Here is an 18,306-nt window from a genome sequence, read left to right on the forward strand (position 1 = left end):
TGCTTGATCATCCTCCCATGTCTGCTGCTGCCTCAGGGATTCTCTCAGCGGTTTATCTTTGGGTGCCATCTTACAAATGTACTCCTTGATGTTCTGGGTGTCATCTAGGACAGAGGCTTTGACACTCACCAGATCACACCTGCCCTCTTTTCTGCTGGTATACAGTATCTGGGTTTTGGACTTGGGGTGGAAACTTGCATACATTGTGAGAAGCTTCTGGGTCTTCACATCAGCAGCCTCTATGCCCTCCTTTGGCCAGCTCACTATACTAGCAGGGTATCTAATAACTGGCAGGGCATACATGTTGATGGCGTGGATCTTGTTCTTCCCATTGAGCTGGCTCTTCATGACCTTCCTTTGGTGGTACTTGGATGTTGCTGTCTTCCTTGCCTCCTCATCGTGGTTCCCATGTATCTGTGGGATACCAAGGTACTTGTAGCCGGTCTGCATGTCTGCTATGTGGCCTGCTGGTAGTTCTACCCCATCAGTCTTAACTGCCTTCCCTCTCTTTACTACCATCCGGCCACACTTCTCCAATCTGAATGTCATCCCAGTATCCTCATTGTAGATCCATGTCAGATGGATCAGTAAGTCAATGTCTCATTCACTCTTAGCATGCAGCTTGATGTCATCCATGTAGAGGAGGTGGCTGATGGTAGTTCCACTCTTGAACTTGTATCTGTATCCAGTCCTTGTGATTATCTGGCTGGGGGGGTTCAAGCCATGCAGAACAGCAATGGGGACAGTGCATCACCTTGTATATGCCACACTTGATGGCCACCTGTGCGAGCTGCCTTGACTTGACTTCCAGTGTTGTCTTCCACAGTCCCACTGAGTTCCTGAGGAAGGTCCTTAGTGTCCTGTTGACTTTGTATAGAGCCAGGCATTCACAGATCCATGTATGTGGCATTGAGTCATAGGCTTTCCTATAGTCAATCCAGGCTGTGCTCAGATTGGTCTGTCTAGACCTTGAGTCTCAGGCGACTGCTGTATCTATATGAGCAACTGGTGTTTTGAGCCTCTGGTGTTGTTCTCAATGCCCTTCTCAGCCATGCTCATGCACTGGCCCATATGGTCCTGTAGCTTGATGCTTGATAGGACTTTCCATGTTGTGGGGAGGCAGGTTATTGGCCAGTAGTTGGATGGTGCTGTTCCCTTGTGGGTGTCTTTCATGATCAGCACTGTACTTCCTTGTGCTAGCCAGTCTGGGTGGTAGCCTGCTGCTAGCAGTTGGTTCATCTGTGCTGCTAGGTGTTCATGCGCTGCTGTTAGTTTCTTTAGACAGTAGGGTGTGGATCAGATCTGGGCCAGGTCCTGTCCAGCTTTTCATGTTCTTGACCTGCTGTTGGATGTCTGCTACTGTGATAGTGACTGGTTCCTGCTCTGGGAGATTTCTGTGGTTTGCTCTCAGGTCCTGCAGCCACTTTGCACTGGAGTTATGTGCCTTCTCTTTCTCCCATGTGTTCTTCCAGTACTGTTCAGTTTCTGCTGTTGGTGGCTCTGCTGTTACTGTGTTGTTGCACTGCAGCTGGGAGTACACCTTGGATGGTTCTTTGGTGAACAGGGCATTTATCTTCTTGGCCTCTGCTTCTCTGCTGTATCTCCTTAGCCTGGTAGCCAGTGCTGTGAGCCTTTGTTTAGCAGTCTCGAGGGCTTCAGATGGAGTCTGGCTAGAGATTTCTTCAGATATGGATAGATGGGAGTCATTAAACCTCACCCTTTGGGGAAAGGTGAATGCTCTCAAAATGAATACTATTCCCAGATTAATTTATATTCTGAGAGAAATTCTTGTTCACATATCTGGAAAATGTTTTCAGAAAATAAATTTTTTGTTTAGAAAAATTTTATGGGGTTCTTCAATTCCGAGAATATCTTTACAGAAAACACAATTACCAATTAATGAGGGAGGATTCGGTTTTCCAAATCTGGAGCTACTGTATATCATCAAGCTTACCTATTGTCAAGTATTAAATACTGGAAGCCAACAGTTGGTGTTAATTTCCCTCTTTCATTAGGTCTACTGTTGTAGTAGCATTCCACCAGTTCCAGGTTCTCTTGTCTCGTCCATGCATGGTTTGTTCCAGTAGCCCACTTACCATTAGATTGTCCTGGTTCCCCAATACCTGGTGCAGTCCTTGTTAGTCCGGGCGACGTCCGAGCCAGCATGACTCTCTTACTTCTTATCACTCTCGTATCCAAGGTAGGCAGGTGAAGCGTTAGGGGGTCTTTGCCCAAGGACCCCTACTGGTAAGGTAGGTACCAGCCGGGATTTCAACCCCGGTCTCCCACATCAAAAGGCGGTGCTCTGACCACTACGCCACCCATCCATCCAGTTTTTTTATGTTGTTGATTACTGTTTTCTACTTGATATATTGTCTTAATATAACGTACATTGCCTAGAGTCACTCAGAAGATATTGAGGCAACTTGTACATTGAATAAATACTGTAAAGTAAAACCTGATCTTCTGCTGATTATAATCATATTTCCTGTAAAGTACAGGAAAGTGGGCATTAAACATCTGCATATCCTTTATTTATCAAATTTCTAGATCGTACAACTCCAAAATGAGGCTGGGCAGCTTCACAAGATTAAAAAACAAGAAAAACAGCACTATATAAGAAAATAACACTATTGCCCCAAAGGAACATTTAAAAGAAAAAACACTATCCCACACCATCCCAAACCTAAAGAACTCTGCCCAACCTCCTAATCCAAGGCCTAGGAAAGAGCCATGTTTTTAGGGCTCACTTGAAGCCATGTTTTAGGGCTCGCTGGAAACCTTGTAAACTTCTGGGGGGATGCTGTAAACTTCTGGGGGGATGCTGCAACAGAGAAGGCCCACTAGATGAGATGGGCAGACACTAAGGGAGGCAGGTAGTCCCTCAGATATCTAAGCCTTATGCCATGTAGGGTTTATAGGTAATAGCCAGAACCTTGAACTGCATCAGAAGCTTATTAGTAACCAGTGCAGCTCATGAATCAGAGGTGTTATATGGGTATAACAAAGCCTAGCCATCACTACTTCTCCATTCTGGACCAGCTGTAGCTTCCAAGTGGTATTCTAGGACAGCCCCATGTGGAGCACATTGCAATAGTCCATCCACAAGGTAATAAGGGCATAAGTGACTGTAAGGAGTCCAGGGATGTGCAGAACTAACATACAGATTGTGTGCAAAGCCTCCCTAGCTACAACTGCAGGAGCTGAGAACCAAAAAGAACGTGCCCCCCCCATCCCGATTGTGCATAGTCCTGGATGGGGGAGGTGAAGAGGAAGGAGAAACAAATGTTTGTTTGGCTTAGTTTCCACTGGTTACAATGGTCAGAATTAAAGTTGATCAATCATTCTCCTTATGTCAGCTGAAAGCGAATTTCTAAGAATAGCATGCATTTGGAGGTGAAGCCAGAGCGGCACCCCTGGAAGAATGTGATTAGATATACATGTGTTGCTGATGGTTGCCCAGCTAATACCTCCTAAGGACTGTCCCCTTTATCAGAACTGAGGAAGCCAAGCCAGGCCTAATTTATTCTCATGGACTAATTTGGGTACCTTCAGACTGAGGGTTTCTGGAACCACAACTAAAAGGCACTGTGCAGCTGTTTTGTCTTTGTCTTCTTTGTGCATGCACGTGTGTACAAAGAAACAAGTTGAGGAAAACAGTTAAAAACACAGGAAGTTTGCAAAGAAAAAGTCACCACATTTGGACCCCTTGTAAATTCTGTCACCAAAGCTGGAAAATTGCACAACCGGAAAAAAAAGTCACATGTCTTCTTCAGTCTCATTAAAATTCCTCTCTGGCTTTTTTTGTGTGATTCTGAGCAGCAGATTACAATGAACTCATATTTTACTTTGCAGTTTCCTCACTTTTAAATGTGACAAGAATTCCCTGTATGAGACATGCTCAGACCATGGATTAGTTTGGAGATAAATGTGTCATGGCAGCATAGCTCTAATTGAAATCAAGCACCCCAGGATTGTTTTAAGGTGAGGGTGGGCACCAAACACAGACCAGAAAACAACCGGGCTGTCCACAGTATTTCCTGGCCTTCCCCTGACATACTAATGGCCAGCTTGCATTGATGTCCTTCTGTTCCAGTTCTCAGCTGCCAGAGAGCTCTGCCAGCTTTTTTAAATTCTTGCCCTCCAAGTATCTTAGGGTAGCAGTGCTAGTAATTCTTAAACCATGCCTCTTGCTCTTTAAAAGAATTGCTGGTTCCAGGGCACGGAGTAATCTTGGCCTTTTGAAGGAAAATCAGCCCTGCCTGTAGCCGTTTCTCCTCATTGCAGTCCTAGGATGGACCTGCCCCAGGTTAAAGTCAGCTGCTTCTTTGCAACTCTCTGCAGCCTCCTCAGGCTTGGCGAGAGTACATGTTATTCACTGTGATCTGATTGCTTCTGGTTTCAGGGAAGTTCAAGTTGTGAAGCCCCAAATGCCACTCAGAAAAAACATTCTTAGAAAAGAGTTCCCAATCATATTTATGCAATTCATCATGCTGTTTCTAGATACTAAGAGTGTGTCCTTTCTCATTTCTGATTGTTAATTTGTTGAAAACATGAGAATGTTGATAGGTCAAAAGAATCTTGGCTATAGACGTGATATACCTGTGCCTGATTTCATTATTTCCTTTTTTTTTTTAGCTTTAGGGACACAGACTTGTTTTCTAGGATAAACAGCACCATGTCCAATTTGTTGCATGATGTCAGGTAAGCTAATAACATTCAAAAAATGTTAATTAACTATCAGGCAAATTAATCTACGTTCCTATTGCTTTAAAAAAATATGAGAGCAATGACAAACCTTCTGAATGACTCCTGGAAGCGTGGGAGCATTTGGAGCCAGGGATCAGCCCAGGTCTTCACGGAAGGTTATTTTTAGAGTTTCCTAAGGTGTCAGACAGCTGAACTATCTGGAAACTTGGCCCAGCTTCTTATTCCTGGATAATTAAAAAACCAGATCCTGGAATTATTTATTCTGAGTTAACCTATCCTGAACAGACTAAGAGCCAAGAAAAAGCCATTTCCTGATTCTCTTTTAGGGATCTGTTTTTTGATGCCAGTAAACTAAATGTGGTCATGAAACAGATATCCACCTTCAGCCCACCCCCAATACTCTTGTTTTACTATGTAGTTTTCAAATAATGTTTATTTGGAGAAGGGAACATCCTTCTCCCATTGTTATTATGATTATTCTCATCAAACTTTATTATATTTGTGGACAAGCTCCTGCCTCTGCTTTAAAGAAGCTAATACAGCCCTGATACAGTTTTTGTTTTTTGTTGTTGTTGTTTTGTGTTTTAAAGGGGAGCACTGTGTTCCTGGAAGGCTTAGAAAGGGTTACAGTATTGAAGACTAGAAAAGGGAAAGTTGCAGATGTCCAAGACAAATCAGCATAATGCAAACCTAAGATGATATGGAGGAAGGGCTATACATTTCTTGATGTAAAGGGAGAAGTAATACAATGTTGTGATGGATTTAATAAAGGGACTCCGAGGTAGATTATAATGTAAAATACAAAACTGTGCCCCATAATATTGATAAACTACAGTGATAAACTTCAGCAAAGGATCGTTACCTTGTCGTGGTGCTGGAGCTTGAGCACCTCAATGATGCCGTGAGCTAAACCGTGAAGGGCCACCCAAGACAGGAAGGTCATGACAGAGATCAGACTAAATGCGATCCCTGGGGAAGGTAATGGCAACCCACCCCAGTATTCTTGCCGTGAAAACTAAATGGATCAGTACAACCAGAGATATGTCGGTATACCATCGGAAGATGAGACCCCCAGGTCGGAAGATGGTCAAAATGCTACTGGGGAGGAACAGAGGATGAGCTCAACTAGCCCCAGACGTGATGACGCAGCTAGCTCAAAGCCGAAAGGACGGCTAGCGGCCGACGGTGCTGGTGGTGAACGGCGAATCCGATGTTCTAAGGATCAACACACCATTGGAACCTGGAATGTAAGATCTATGAGCCAGGGCAAATTGGATGTGGTTATTGGTGAGATGTCAAGATTAAAGATAGACATTTTGGGCGTCAGTGAACTGAAATGGACTGGAATGGGCCACTTCACATCAAATGACCACCAGATCTACTACTGTGGACAAGAGGACCACAGAAGAAATGGAGTAGCCTTCATAATTAATAGTAAAGTGGCTAAAGCAGTGCTTGGATACAACCCAAAAAACGATAGAATGATCTCGATTCGAATTCAGGGCAAGCCATCTAACATCACAGTGATCCAAATATACGCCCCAACCACAAATGCTGAAGAAGCTGAAGTAGAGCAGTTCTATGAGGATCTGCAGCACCTACTGGACAACACGCCTAAAAGAGATGTTATTTTCATCACAGGAGACTGGAATGCTAAGGTGGGCAGTCAAATGACACCTCGAATTACAGGTAAGTATGGCCTGGGAGAACAAAATGAAGCAGGACATAGGCTGATAGAATTTTGCCAAGACAATTCACTCTGCATAACAAACACTCTCTTCCAACAACCTAAGAGACGGCTTTACACATGGACTTCACCAGATGGACAACACCGAAATCAGATTGATTACATCCTTTGCAGCCAAAGGTGGTGGACATCTATACAGTCAGTAAAAACAAGGCCTGGAGCTGACTGTAGTTCAGATCACGAACTTCTTCTTGCACAATTTAGGATCAGACTAAAGAGATTAGGGAAGACCCACAGATCAGCTAGATATGAGCTCACTAATATTCCTAAGGAATATGCAGTGGAGGTGAAGAATAGATTTAAGGGACTGGACTTAGTAGATAGGGTCCCGGAAGAACTATGGACAGAAGTTGGCAGCATTGTTCAGGAGGCGGCAACAAAATACATCCCAAAGAAAGAGAAAACCAAGAAGGCAAAATGGCTGTCTGCTGAGACACTAGAAGTAGCCCAAGAAAGAAGGAAAGCAAAAGGCAACAGTGATAGGGGGAGATATGCCCAATTAAATGCAAAATTCCAGAGGTTAGCCAGAAGAGATAAGGAATTATTTTTAAACAAGCAATGCGTGGAAGTGGAAGAAGACAATAGAATAGGAAGGACAAGAGACCTCTTCCAGAAAATTAGAAACATTGGAGGCAAATTCCAGGCAAAAATGGGTATGATCAAAAACAAAGATGGCAAGGACCTAACAGAAGAAGAAGAGATCAAGAAAAGGTGGCAAGAATATACAGAAGACCTGTATAGGAAGGATAACAATATCGGGGATAGCTTTGACGGTGTGGTCAGTGAGCTAGAGCCAGACATCCTGAAGAGTGAGGTTGAATGGTCCTTAAGAAGCATTGCTAATAACAAGGCAGCAGGAGACGACGGCATCCCAGCTGAACTGTTCAAAATCTTGCAAGATGATGCTGTCAAGGTAATACATGCTATATGCCAGCAAATTTGGAAAACACAAGAATGGCCATCAGATTGGAAAAAATCAACTTACATCCCCATACCAAAAAAGGGAAACACTAAAGAATGTTCAAACTATCGAACAGTGGCACTCATTTCACATGCCAGTAAGGTAATGCTCAAGATCCTGCAAGGTAGACTTCAGCAGTTCATGGAGTGAGAATTGCCAGATGTACAAGCTGGGTTTAGAAAAGGCAGAGGAACTAGAGACCAAATTGCCAATATCCGCTGGATAATGGAAAAAGCCAGGGAGTTTCAGAAAGACAACTATTTCTGTTTTATTGACTATTCTAAAGCCTTTGACTGTGTGGACCATAACAAATTGTGGCAAGTTCTTAGTGGTATGGGGATACCAAGTCATCTTGTATGCCTCCTGAAGAATCTGTATAACGACCAAGTAGCAACAGTAAGAACAGACCACGGAACAACGGACTGGTTTAAGATTGGGAAAGGAGTACGGCAGGGCTGTATACTCTCACCCTACCTATTCAACTTGTATGCAGAACACATCATGCGACAAGCTGGGCTTGAGGAATCCAAGGCTGGAGTTAAAATCTCTGGAAGAAACATTAACAATCTCAGATATGCAGATGATACCACTTCGATGGCTGAAAGTGAAGAGGAACTGAGGAGCCTTATGATGAAGGTGAAAGAAGAGAGTGCAAAAGCTGGCTTGCAGCTAAACCTCAAAAAAACCAAGATTATGGCAACCAGCTTGATTGATAACTGGCAAATAGAGGGAGAAAATGTAGAAGCAGTGAAAGACTTTGTGTTCCTAGGTGCAAAGATTACTGCAGATGCTGACTGCAGTCAGGAAATCAGAAGACGCTTAATCCTTGGGAGAAGAGCAATGACAAATCTCGATAAAATAGTTAAGAGCAGAGACATCACACTGACAACAAAGGTCCGCATAGTTAAAGCAATGGTGTTCCCTGTAGTAACATATGGCTGTGAGAGCTGGACCATAAGGAAGGCTGAGCGAAGGAAGATCGATGCTTTGGAACTGTGGTGTTGGAGGAAAATTCTGAGAGTGCCTTGGACTGCAAGAAGATCCAACCAGTCCATCCTCCAGGAAATCAAGCCAGACTGCTCACTTGAGGGAATGATATTAAAGGCAAAACTGAAATACTTTGGCCACATAATGAGAAGACAGGACACCCTGGAGAAGATGCTGATGCTAGGGAGAGTGGAAGGCAAAAGGAAGAGGGGCCGACCAAGGGCAAGATGGATGGATGATATTCTAGAGGTGACAGACTCGTCCCTGGGGGAGCTGGGGGTGTTGATGACCGACAGGAAGCTCTGGAGTGGGCTGGTCCATGAAGTCACGAAGAGTCGGAAGCGACTAAACGAATAAACAACAAAAACAGTGATAAACTATAACTCCTGATAACTTTCACACTGGTTTGATACTTGATTTTGTAATTCCATAAGGAGTCGGTATTTCCATAACAATCGGAAAGCCACGATTTCCCCAACCTGTTACAGATGTACCCCGATGGAAGATAATCACAGAAATCTGTGATTTCTCAAAGATTACAGAATTCCCTCCTGTTTTTTCATGGAAGCCAAGTAGAAGAGTTTGGGACATAAAACATTTCAGTTTTGGTCCTGTTTCATTATTATATAGCACAGGAAGTACAGTGTGAGACAAAAAGACACTCAGTGGGGAAAAGGTAAAAGAATTGCACAAGATTGATTATGTAGAGGTCTCAGAGAGACCTCTGTGACCTTATCTGCTGGGCTTTTTTGTTCATTTGTTTGCCCAGAGTTGCCAACTCCAATGCCATAGAATATATTTAGTAAAAGGCTTTTGTACCTGGACAGTATTTCCCACCCGGACAATTCCCTGGAACACATCTGTTTGTACGTTCTTATCTCTTGATATTTACCTCTTGATCTCTCTGGAGTTGCTTAAACTTTCAAGTCTCGCGCACTATGCAGGCATGTGTTTGTGCACAAATTCCAACTGCCCTTTTACCCCACCCCATCCCAACTATAATATTAACTTAGATTCCTGGAGGAAAAGTTCCAGGGATTATTGCCACATCAGGTATGACAATTCCTTCAAACTGAATAGGCAATTGCAACTAGACAGACAGACAGACAAGAATTGTTTCCTTACAGATTTCTTTATAGAGCCACCGAGGGACCTTCAGGTGGCCACAGCTGGAGGACTTAGCTTGGTAAAGTACATAGATTATAAACGTCTTTATGAATATTCCTTCGGACACTGTACATATTTTGTGGCCTGACAAGTAAACAACCAGGGCAGATTGTGCACAACAGTAACGATGCTAGCCTGTATAGTAGCTGGAAATTCAATGCCTGGTAATGTCCTAATTCCCCAGCTAATCTATTTCACAAGGTATGATAGGGATAGATAAGAACTGTACAAAATTGTGTAAGTTGTGTTGTACAAATCACCACCATGCTGATTTCTTTTGTAAATATTATTTGTCCTGAATCTCTGAAGATGAGACAGGTTAAAGGACTAACAAACAAGCAATGTTTTCATCAGCATATTTGATGCAGAGGTTATTCTCGGGGCTGGCCCTATCCTTAGACAAAGCAAGGCAGTTGCCTCGGGTGGCAGTAGGCATCGGAGGAAATAGCATGATGGGAAGGAGTATTAGGTATGTTCTCTGCCTTGAGTTATTTATAAAATATAATAAACAAACAAACAAACAAATATTTAGATTAAGCCACAGAGCACTGGCTATGTGCTACATTTTAGTTTCATGTTCAGGAACCATCTCCAGTCTTTCCCTTCTGCTGAGTTAAAGTGCTATCCACACATCTTTGAGACTCAGACTGGCAGAAATGTATACCAGCATGAAATTTGCTGCCCGCAGTGCAGTCCTTATCCTACCTCTATTGCATCTGTTTTGGTTTGCCATTGAGTGATGCTATCCTGATTATGCAGCTACAGGGCATTAAGCAAAGTGGTTGGCTTAACCCTCTTAACCCTTTTGCTGCCTTCGCCTCTTGTGAGCAGCATCAGCCACCAGAAAAACGTTCTCTAATCTCCACTGTGATACAACAATGGTGTGGGGTTTGGCATCTGAATTTTGCATCTTTTTGCACTATTTCTCTGAACCAATAAAGACTAGGCACTGAGAAGTGACTGGGATCACAAAGGGAGCTACATCAGACAAGCACACGTACAGTCTCATGAATATGCAAAGTACACAGATATCAACTTCCCCAATTCTGGGCAGCCAGGGGACCATTTGCCCATCTTTCATTGTTGCACAATTACAACTTTGTGCAATGCCTGCCCTTTGTGGTCCTTGCTTCCATTCCTGTCAGTGGCACAGGGAAGCAAACAGAGTGAAAGAGTTCAAGAGGAGAAATGCCTGGGCAACAGTGGAGAAACAGAAGGGGTAGAGATGCCAAGCTCCATGCATCTCTTTCTCTCTGCAACTGGGCCTGAAAGAGTGCTTTGGGAAAGTGCAGCTCTAGCACTTCTGCACAAGCCTGCAACTTCACTTTACATACTTCTGGCCCCATGCCAAGTCATCACAAACAATAGCATAGATTGCTTCCTTAGAACTACCAGATCCCACTGCTGTCCTTTTCATATACACTCCATGTTGGAAACACACAGGGCTGGATAATCATGCCCAAGTGACAAGAAGAAGCCCCTTCTACTGAGCAGCCATGAAGAGTGGCTCCCATGTTCCCCAAAATCACCTGTAAATGGTAGGCCGGGCCCAATGCTTTTGGGGAAAAAAACAGAACAGCAACAAAGGAGACTGTCCGAAGACAGGAAGGGAGAGGGTTGCCAACAACAGGCTGTAATGGACAATAAAGGTCAAGCTGATTCCACCCACTACAGGCCCCCTGTCTTCGTTGCCATTTTGCACATCTAGCAGCTGCCACTGGATGAAGTTGGGTCAAGGCAGAAAACCCTGCTGTAACATTGGTACAGCTACGGGCAACTTAAGTCTGTGTCACTTGTGGACTGATGACAAGATGAAGGCAACATCATGGGAAGAAGGCAGAAAAAAAGATGTCAGGAAACTGATAATACTGTTGTTAGTCACACCCATATAGATAAAATAAACACCCCTTGACAGAGCACTGCACCCTCTTTTATTTCCGGTAACAGTGGGACATAAAGGAAAAGGGGTGCCTGCAGAGAACTGGGTGTACCTTAATCCTCCTTGTATCTTCATGGACAAGCCTTTTCACTTCCACAGGAGCAGTACCAACTAGAAAACACACATAACAAGTGTGCTTTACAGAGAATCAATTTAAAAATCAGGTGCACATTAAACAGCACAGATCCTCCATCACTTGGGAATACGTTCTACAAGAGGCTAAGGATAAACATGTCCATCATGTTCCTTATGCTGGGCAAGCGTGTTTGGGCTGACAACCACTTTTGGGCCAAGGGTTACTCCGGAACGTGGGGCCCAGGACAGCAAATGGGCAAGGCCAGGCTACAAAAGCTGGTTCCTTCCTGCCTGACTTCCTTCCATCAAATTATAAGTTGCCCAACTCATAAATGACTCTGGGAGGCACAATTTAAAACCAAGATCCAATGCAATTAAAAAAACAGAAAAAGGTGATAGTCCGGGGAGTAAGGTACCTAACATACTGATAAAATGTCCATGAGGACACATGCTTTCTACTCCAATGCCTGGGGAAAGAGCCAGGGGTTCAAGACCTATTTAAAGGATGGCAGGGAAGGAGCAATTTGAACCTCTAGGAGATGCTGTTTTAGAAGATATGCACCACAACAGAGAAGTCTGGTCACGCATGAGCTATGCTTAACATGATCACTCCATATATATATATATGTACAATTTTCTAACACATTAAAAATGACAATCTGATGGCAACTTGGTAAGCCCCAACAAGGTGGGGCCTTAAGCTGTGCATCTCGCTTTCGTTTCTCAATAAAAAGCTTGCCTGGCAAGGTAGCCCCTTATTTGGCAGGTATCTCAGAAAGTCTTGCTCGCCCCTGGATCTCTGTGGCAAAGCCTCCCCTCTTAGCTCCACAGTGCCCTCTAGTGCCACATCACAGCCTTGAGAACAGCACCAGAAACAGACACGCTTTCTATCCCACGGCATTTGCCATCCTTGCTGCCATCTTTTTAAGAGCTCTTTTCTCCTTTTCCTTGCAGGATATCTGCACTGACATGTGAATTTATTAATAGAGTGAGCTAGCATTGGTTTAAAAGAGGACAATCACTGGGTTGCTGTTATTTTTAGGCTTATCCTTCAGCCACAGAAAAATGAACTAAAGCCTAGGAGATATCAATGTATTGAGAAGGCCTCCAGTCCAAATTGCTCACTGGCCTGAACTGAGGAGAAAAAACACAGTGGAGGCCATTTCCACATCAGTGTCTAACAGTGGTCTAAGATCACCCATCCATGGCTGAGGTGATATAAAGCCTGTCCTTGTTACTATTATATTGGCACAACACTGTTTAGAAGCTTCTGGAAGATGTTGTAAGTCAGTAGGAAGTGGCCAGAACTTAGTCTGAGACACCAACACTGTTGTGGTATCGTGAAAAAAAAGAGGGGGTGTTTTTTGTTTTGCAGCAACAAGAAGGCAGGAATGAGCCAGGATTTTGGCAATTAAATCAAAGCATTTCTTGGTGGATGTACTGAATCTCTTTTCTTTTACAGATAACTGTATGGAGGCAACTGGGCATCCTGCCCTGCCAACAGATCCAGATGGGCACATCTGCAGAATCAGCACACCATCCAGCAGCCTCATCTTCTGTCCACACACAGCTTTTAAAAATAGCTTCTTCAGCAATATTGTAAGGCTCAGTTGTAAACTAAATGGAAGTGCCAAACATGGTTGCTTCCTGCCCTGCTTCACCTCACCTGCACCTTTTTGTACGGTCTTACCCAAGAAAAAATTAGGCAGAACTCTTGCAAGCTCTGCTGTACCATTTTGATTGGTTCTAATAAGACAAGACAGGAAGCCAGATGGAACATGACAAAACCAATTGGCTCCGGGTTGGCAAAGGTGGTATACTTACTAATTCAAGCTACATGCCGAATATATATTGAGGGAAGTTGGATTGGAAGAAGGTAAGTGTAGCTTTAAAATTGGAGAAAGAAACATCAATAACATGCATTATACTCATGACACAACTGTGATAGCCAAAAATGCAAATGATCTGGAAGCTTTAGCAATGAAAGTCAAGAGCACAATGAAGCAATGAGACTAAGATAAAGACCAGACTAATGACGACAGGTACAGCAACCAGCCTTAGAATGAATGGTGAAGATGTTGATGTGGTGGATCTGTCTTTTAGGATTAACTATCAACAGTAAAGGAACCAGCAGTTAAGAACTGTTGAACGCTACACATGAAAGAATCCAGAACTTTTCTTCTTGGGACTAATGGATAGACAATTAGAAAAGAGTTACGGAAGATCGTTTTTATATATGATAACTGCTGCAAGATTATTTGATGCACAAAAATGGAAAGATCCTGAAATACAAACAATGGAGGAATTGTTTCCTCCATAACAGTGAAGGCCTTGGAAAAGATATTCAAATGCCATGATATGTCTATACCTAAAAATATCAGAATCATGCATGCAGTGATTTTCCCTGTGACAGTCTATGGAAGTAAAGGCTGGACTTCGAAGAAACAGAATAGAAAGCGTATTGATGCTTTTGAGCTTTACTGTTGGAGAAGACTCCTGAGAACATCATGGATAGCCAAGAAAATGAATGGATCATTAAATCAACCCAGAGTTCTCACTTGAGGCACAAATGACGAGGCTCAAATTTCCTACTTTGGACACATTATGCAAAGACCTAACTCTCTGGAGAAGGCTGTAATGCTGCGAAAGCTAGAAGGAAAGAGAAGGGGACGACCAGCGACAAGGTAGATAGACTCAATTACAGCAGCAATGAGTGCACCATTGGGAGACCTGAAGGACAGGGTTGGGGGCAGATCATTCTGCAGAGGTCTATCTATGTGGTCTCTAACAGTCAATACCTTGATGGCACATAATCAAAAAGACAGGGAAAAGCAACATGGTGCCTCTCAGTGGTAACCATAGCAAGCCATGCTGACATCAAAATGATGTGAGTACATCATGATGCATTCATGAAGTGGTGCAATTATGTAATAACATCTGACACATGGATGTTGCCATGCACTTGGGAGGATGGTACATCGGTAGCAGCCCTGGCTTGTCCCTTTGGTCCAGCACCACAAGTAAGGCATTACATCTGGCCACCTGTCAAACAGCACTCCTTACAACAGCTGGGATTTCCCAGTATACAATTGCCATGCCACTTCTCCTTCCCCATGCTTGGCCAGACCTCCATGAGGGGGATCTCTCCTTCATCCGGCCGAGTCTCAGTGATACATGCCAGGTCTGTTCTCTTGTCCACAGTTAAATTATAACCAGTGGCACCATAACAAATCATTTCAGCTTATTACTTTTAATTTTTATTTGGAAAATTAGATTATGGATCTTATTGTTTAAAAAAATTACAATATTGATTTTTATATTGTATTTTTACACTGTAAGTTCTGTAAGCCACTTAGAGTCCACCACATAAATTCATAAGGAAAAAAGAAATGATGTACCACTTATGTTTTGCACTCTCAAAGCAAATAGATTCCTGCTCTTTCCCAATTCCAGTTCATCTCCAGACAGACAGGCCCATATTAACATTGTCTTTGCTGATATCTCAGAACACAAGGCCTATCAGTTGCAAAGAGAGGATCCTTGGATAACCTTTTATATCTGCAGCTTCTTCCTTTTTAAGTCTTCAGCTGAGATTCTATTCCAAGTTTTTACATGGTCATATTTTCAGACATTATTAGAAAGCAGAACATGCTTGGAAAGTTTCCATTGGTATAGGTGCACAATCTACAACAGGGTTTCTCAACCAGGGTTCCATGGAGCCCTAGGGTTCTGCGAGAAGTCACTAGGGGTTCCCTGGGAGATCACAATTTATTTAAAAAATTATTTCAAATCCAGGCAACACATTAAAGAGGTAAGTTTCCTTCTTTATTTTTAGTTAATGCATACTGTATACACAGGTCTACACATGAAACGAATATAATAATTTTATAACTTCTGGCCTATATCTGAGCCTGAATGTGCAGGGGTTCACCAAGGCCTGAAAAATATTTCGAGGGTTCCTCCAGGGTCAAAAGGCTGAGAAAGGCTGGTCTACAGTAATTCAACAATGTGTTGGAGTCTTTTCATTCCTAAGGCTCTGCTGTGTTGGTATTTTTTCCAAGGGTGACTTCACCTCTGTGGATGCAGGCTAATGAAACAGCACAGTAATCTATTGCATTTAGCCTGAGCGCTAATACCCCACACCAATGCATAAGATAAACATGGCAGGAGAAATAAACAGTTGAAAAAATATTATATGCATCTTACTATTTGTGTGTTTTGTGAGAGAGCAAGATACTTACACTGCAATTATAGGTGAAGTGGGAGGTCACATCCTTTCTTCCTCTTTGTCATGGTGATTACGTGAATACTTCTGGAGACATGCAGGAATGCAGGTTGCTTCGTAAGGAGAATTTTATCTCTGTAGGTTTATTTCTTTTGTCTCAGGTGCCACTCCCAGTGACTTCATGAACATAACCATGTAGCTTCCTTGGCATCAGCACAGAAACAGGTTGCCATTGCCACGTTCTGGGAAGTTTTGACTAGACTACAAACCTGGCACTTCCTGATGTCTTCCATCCAAATACTAACCAAGTATAGCCCAGCTTAACTTTTTAAGATTGGCCAATCTGGCTGAGTGCTAGAGTCCAATGGACTCATGTTAATTCTATTTTATTTCTCCCTCCATGGAGGAGTCCAACAAATCCCTAGTTTTCATTTCTCCTTCAATTGTGCTGCTGTTTCAAGTCATATTTTGCCTGTTTTTCTCATTTGTTTTAAGTCTAGTAAATGCACGGGCCCTTCTGAATGCATTTTTAAAAATAAGGACGGGGGGAGGGGAATATCCACAATTTTGTAGTTGTGTAGAAAAGGGAGAAAAATAGCAACAGGTGCCATATAATCTAAATACTGGCTGGATTCATACAACACACAAAACCTAATTCCTCTGCCCACTGCTTTTGTAGTTCTTTTCTGTAGTTCTGAGATAATAAAAGCAAACTGCTGGTTGAGCACACCCTGGGAATGCAGGGGGCATCTTACAGAGTGTAGGTCCATCCCATCCCTGGTATAGTGCAAGAATAAATAAAGGTTTGTTTTAGCTGAATGGATTATCCAAACATTTGTAATTCTCTCCTCAGGCATTCATGCAGATGAAGACAAGCAATGTTTAAAAAAAAGTAAACTGTGGCAGTGCTGTTTTGTGTCGGATAAGTGGAAAGAGGTGCTCCCAGTGTAATTCTTGAGGTATTGAAGCTGAATCTGTCAATCTTCCTTGGGGGGAAAAATGGTAGCATCCTTGACTGCAATGAAAAGATGACTTTCAGCTTTAATCTACCTCAGGAAAAGAAATCAGAAAATGATTCTTATTGGTTAGAGTCAAACAACATGCTAAACCCAAGTTAATCAAACCCAGTTCCCAGGTTCATGTAATATGTGGTGCCCAAACTGCCATACTATGATTGAATGAAAAGCATCATTGACACATTATATTAAAACAATGATTGGATTCCCACAAAGCCCTGGACCACAATTTACTGAACTCACTTTTAGCCTAGTTCAGCCTGTTGTGAAAACTCAGCCACTATGTGTGAAGCAACAAACTGAGTCTGCATCTAAGAGTTCTCTGACAATTCTGCAATACCTTCCTTCTTACTACTCAGCCATTTTGAGGCAATTCCCTGATGGATCACTTTAACCAAAATGTTTTATGCTGGTGTTTATGGAATAGTATGATTGTTACTTTAAATCAGTTGCATTTGAGAGGAATGGAAACCCCCATCCCCAAGGTTCCCCATAAATCCAAAGGCACTTGATGCAGGAAATGGTAAACGAGGGAGTGAAGCCAAGGGAGGTATTAGGTCAATGGGGTTTTTGACCCCCTCGTAAGAAAGACAAGCTTTTGCTCCTTCTGATGGTTTCTCACCTTCAAGTGAAATGATGACCATGATGGAGTGACAGCAATGAAGGTACACAGGGCTTCCATAATGAGCTGCAAACTCTGCGGGATGACTAGTGGCGGTGAAGAAGCCCTCTAGCAGTCATCTGGATTTTTACAGCCTGGACAACGTAAGTCTATTTTTCTGTCCTGGAGAGATCGGCTTTGTGTAATCATTTCCTGCTACCCTTTGGTGATGAAAGAGACTGTTTGGTATGAAGAGCAGCCAAACAGCCAGAAGGGAAAAGGAGTCTCATGTTGTTCCAGGTGCAGGTGGTGCTTTGTGCACCTGGCTGACAGCAGTGCAATGTATTAGAAAAATCTGCCTCAGAAATTAAAAGAAAAGGGGGGGGAAAGCATACGGTTGGATGCGTGTAGTACTGCTCAAGCACAATGCAGCACCATAGAATTCTTCGGCTGTGTTAGCAAGAGGAGCTAATATTAAAAGGTCAGGAGGAGGGAGGGAACAGGAGAAATGAGCCATCCAAGAAATGCAGTTAAAGGAAAGAAGGATAAGGAAAAAGCTTGGGCAGGGTGGACAGTGTACTTCAGATAGGCTAGAAAGAACCATTTTAGGAAGCAGTAGAGACTGTTGTTACTGTTTTCTTATAAGGACTATCAGAACTGGGCTGTAAAAAAACCCATACATGGTTTTGCCACCACAGTTGCAAACCATAATGGCTGGACTTGCACATGACATGAAGTCACAAGCAACAAACCACATTATGGCCCAGCATTTATTAAGTAGAGCCATAGCCTGCCTTTCTTCTAGGCGCTTGGATGAAGCTACAGGGAGATCTTCCTTCACGTTTACCCCAAAACAGCAGTTCAGTGAGGCAGTTTGG

Source organism: Candoia aspera, chromosome 2 (assembly GCF_035149785.1).
Source record: "Candoia aspera isolate rCanAsp1 chromosome 2, rCanAsp1.hap2, whole genome shotgun sequence".
In the NCBI taxonomy this organism is placed as follows: domain Eukaryota; kingdom Metazoa; phylum Chordata; class Lepidosauria; order Squamata; family Boidae; genus Candoia; species Candoia aspera.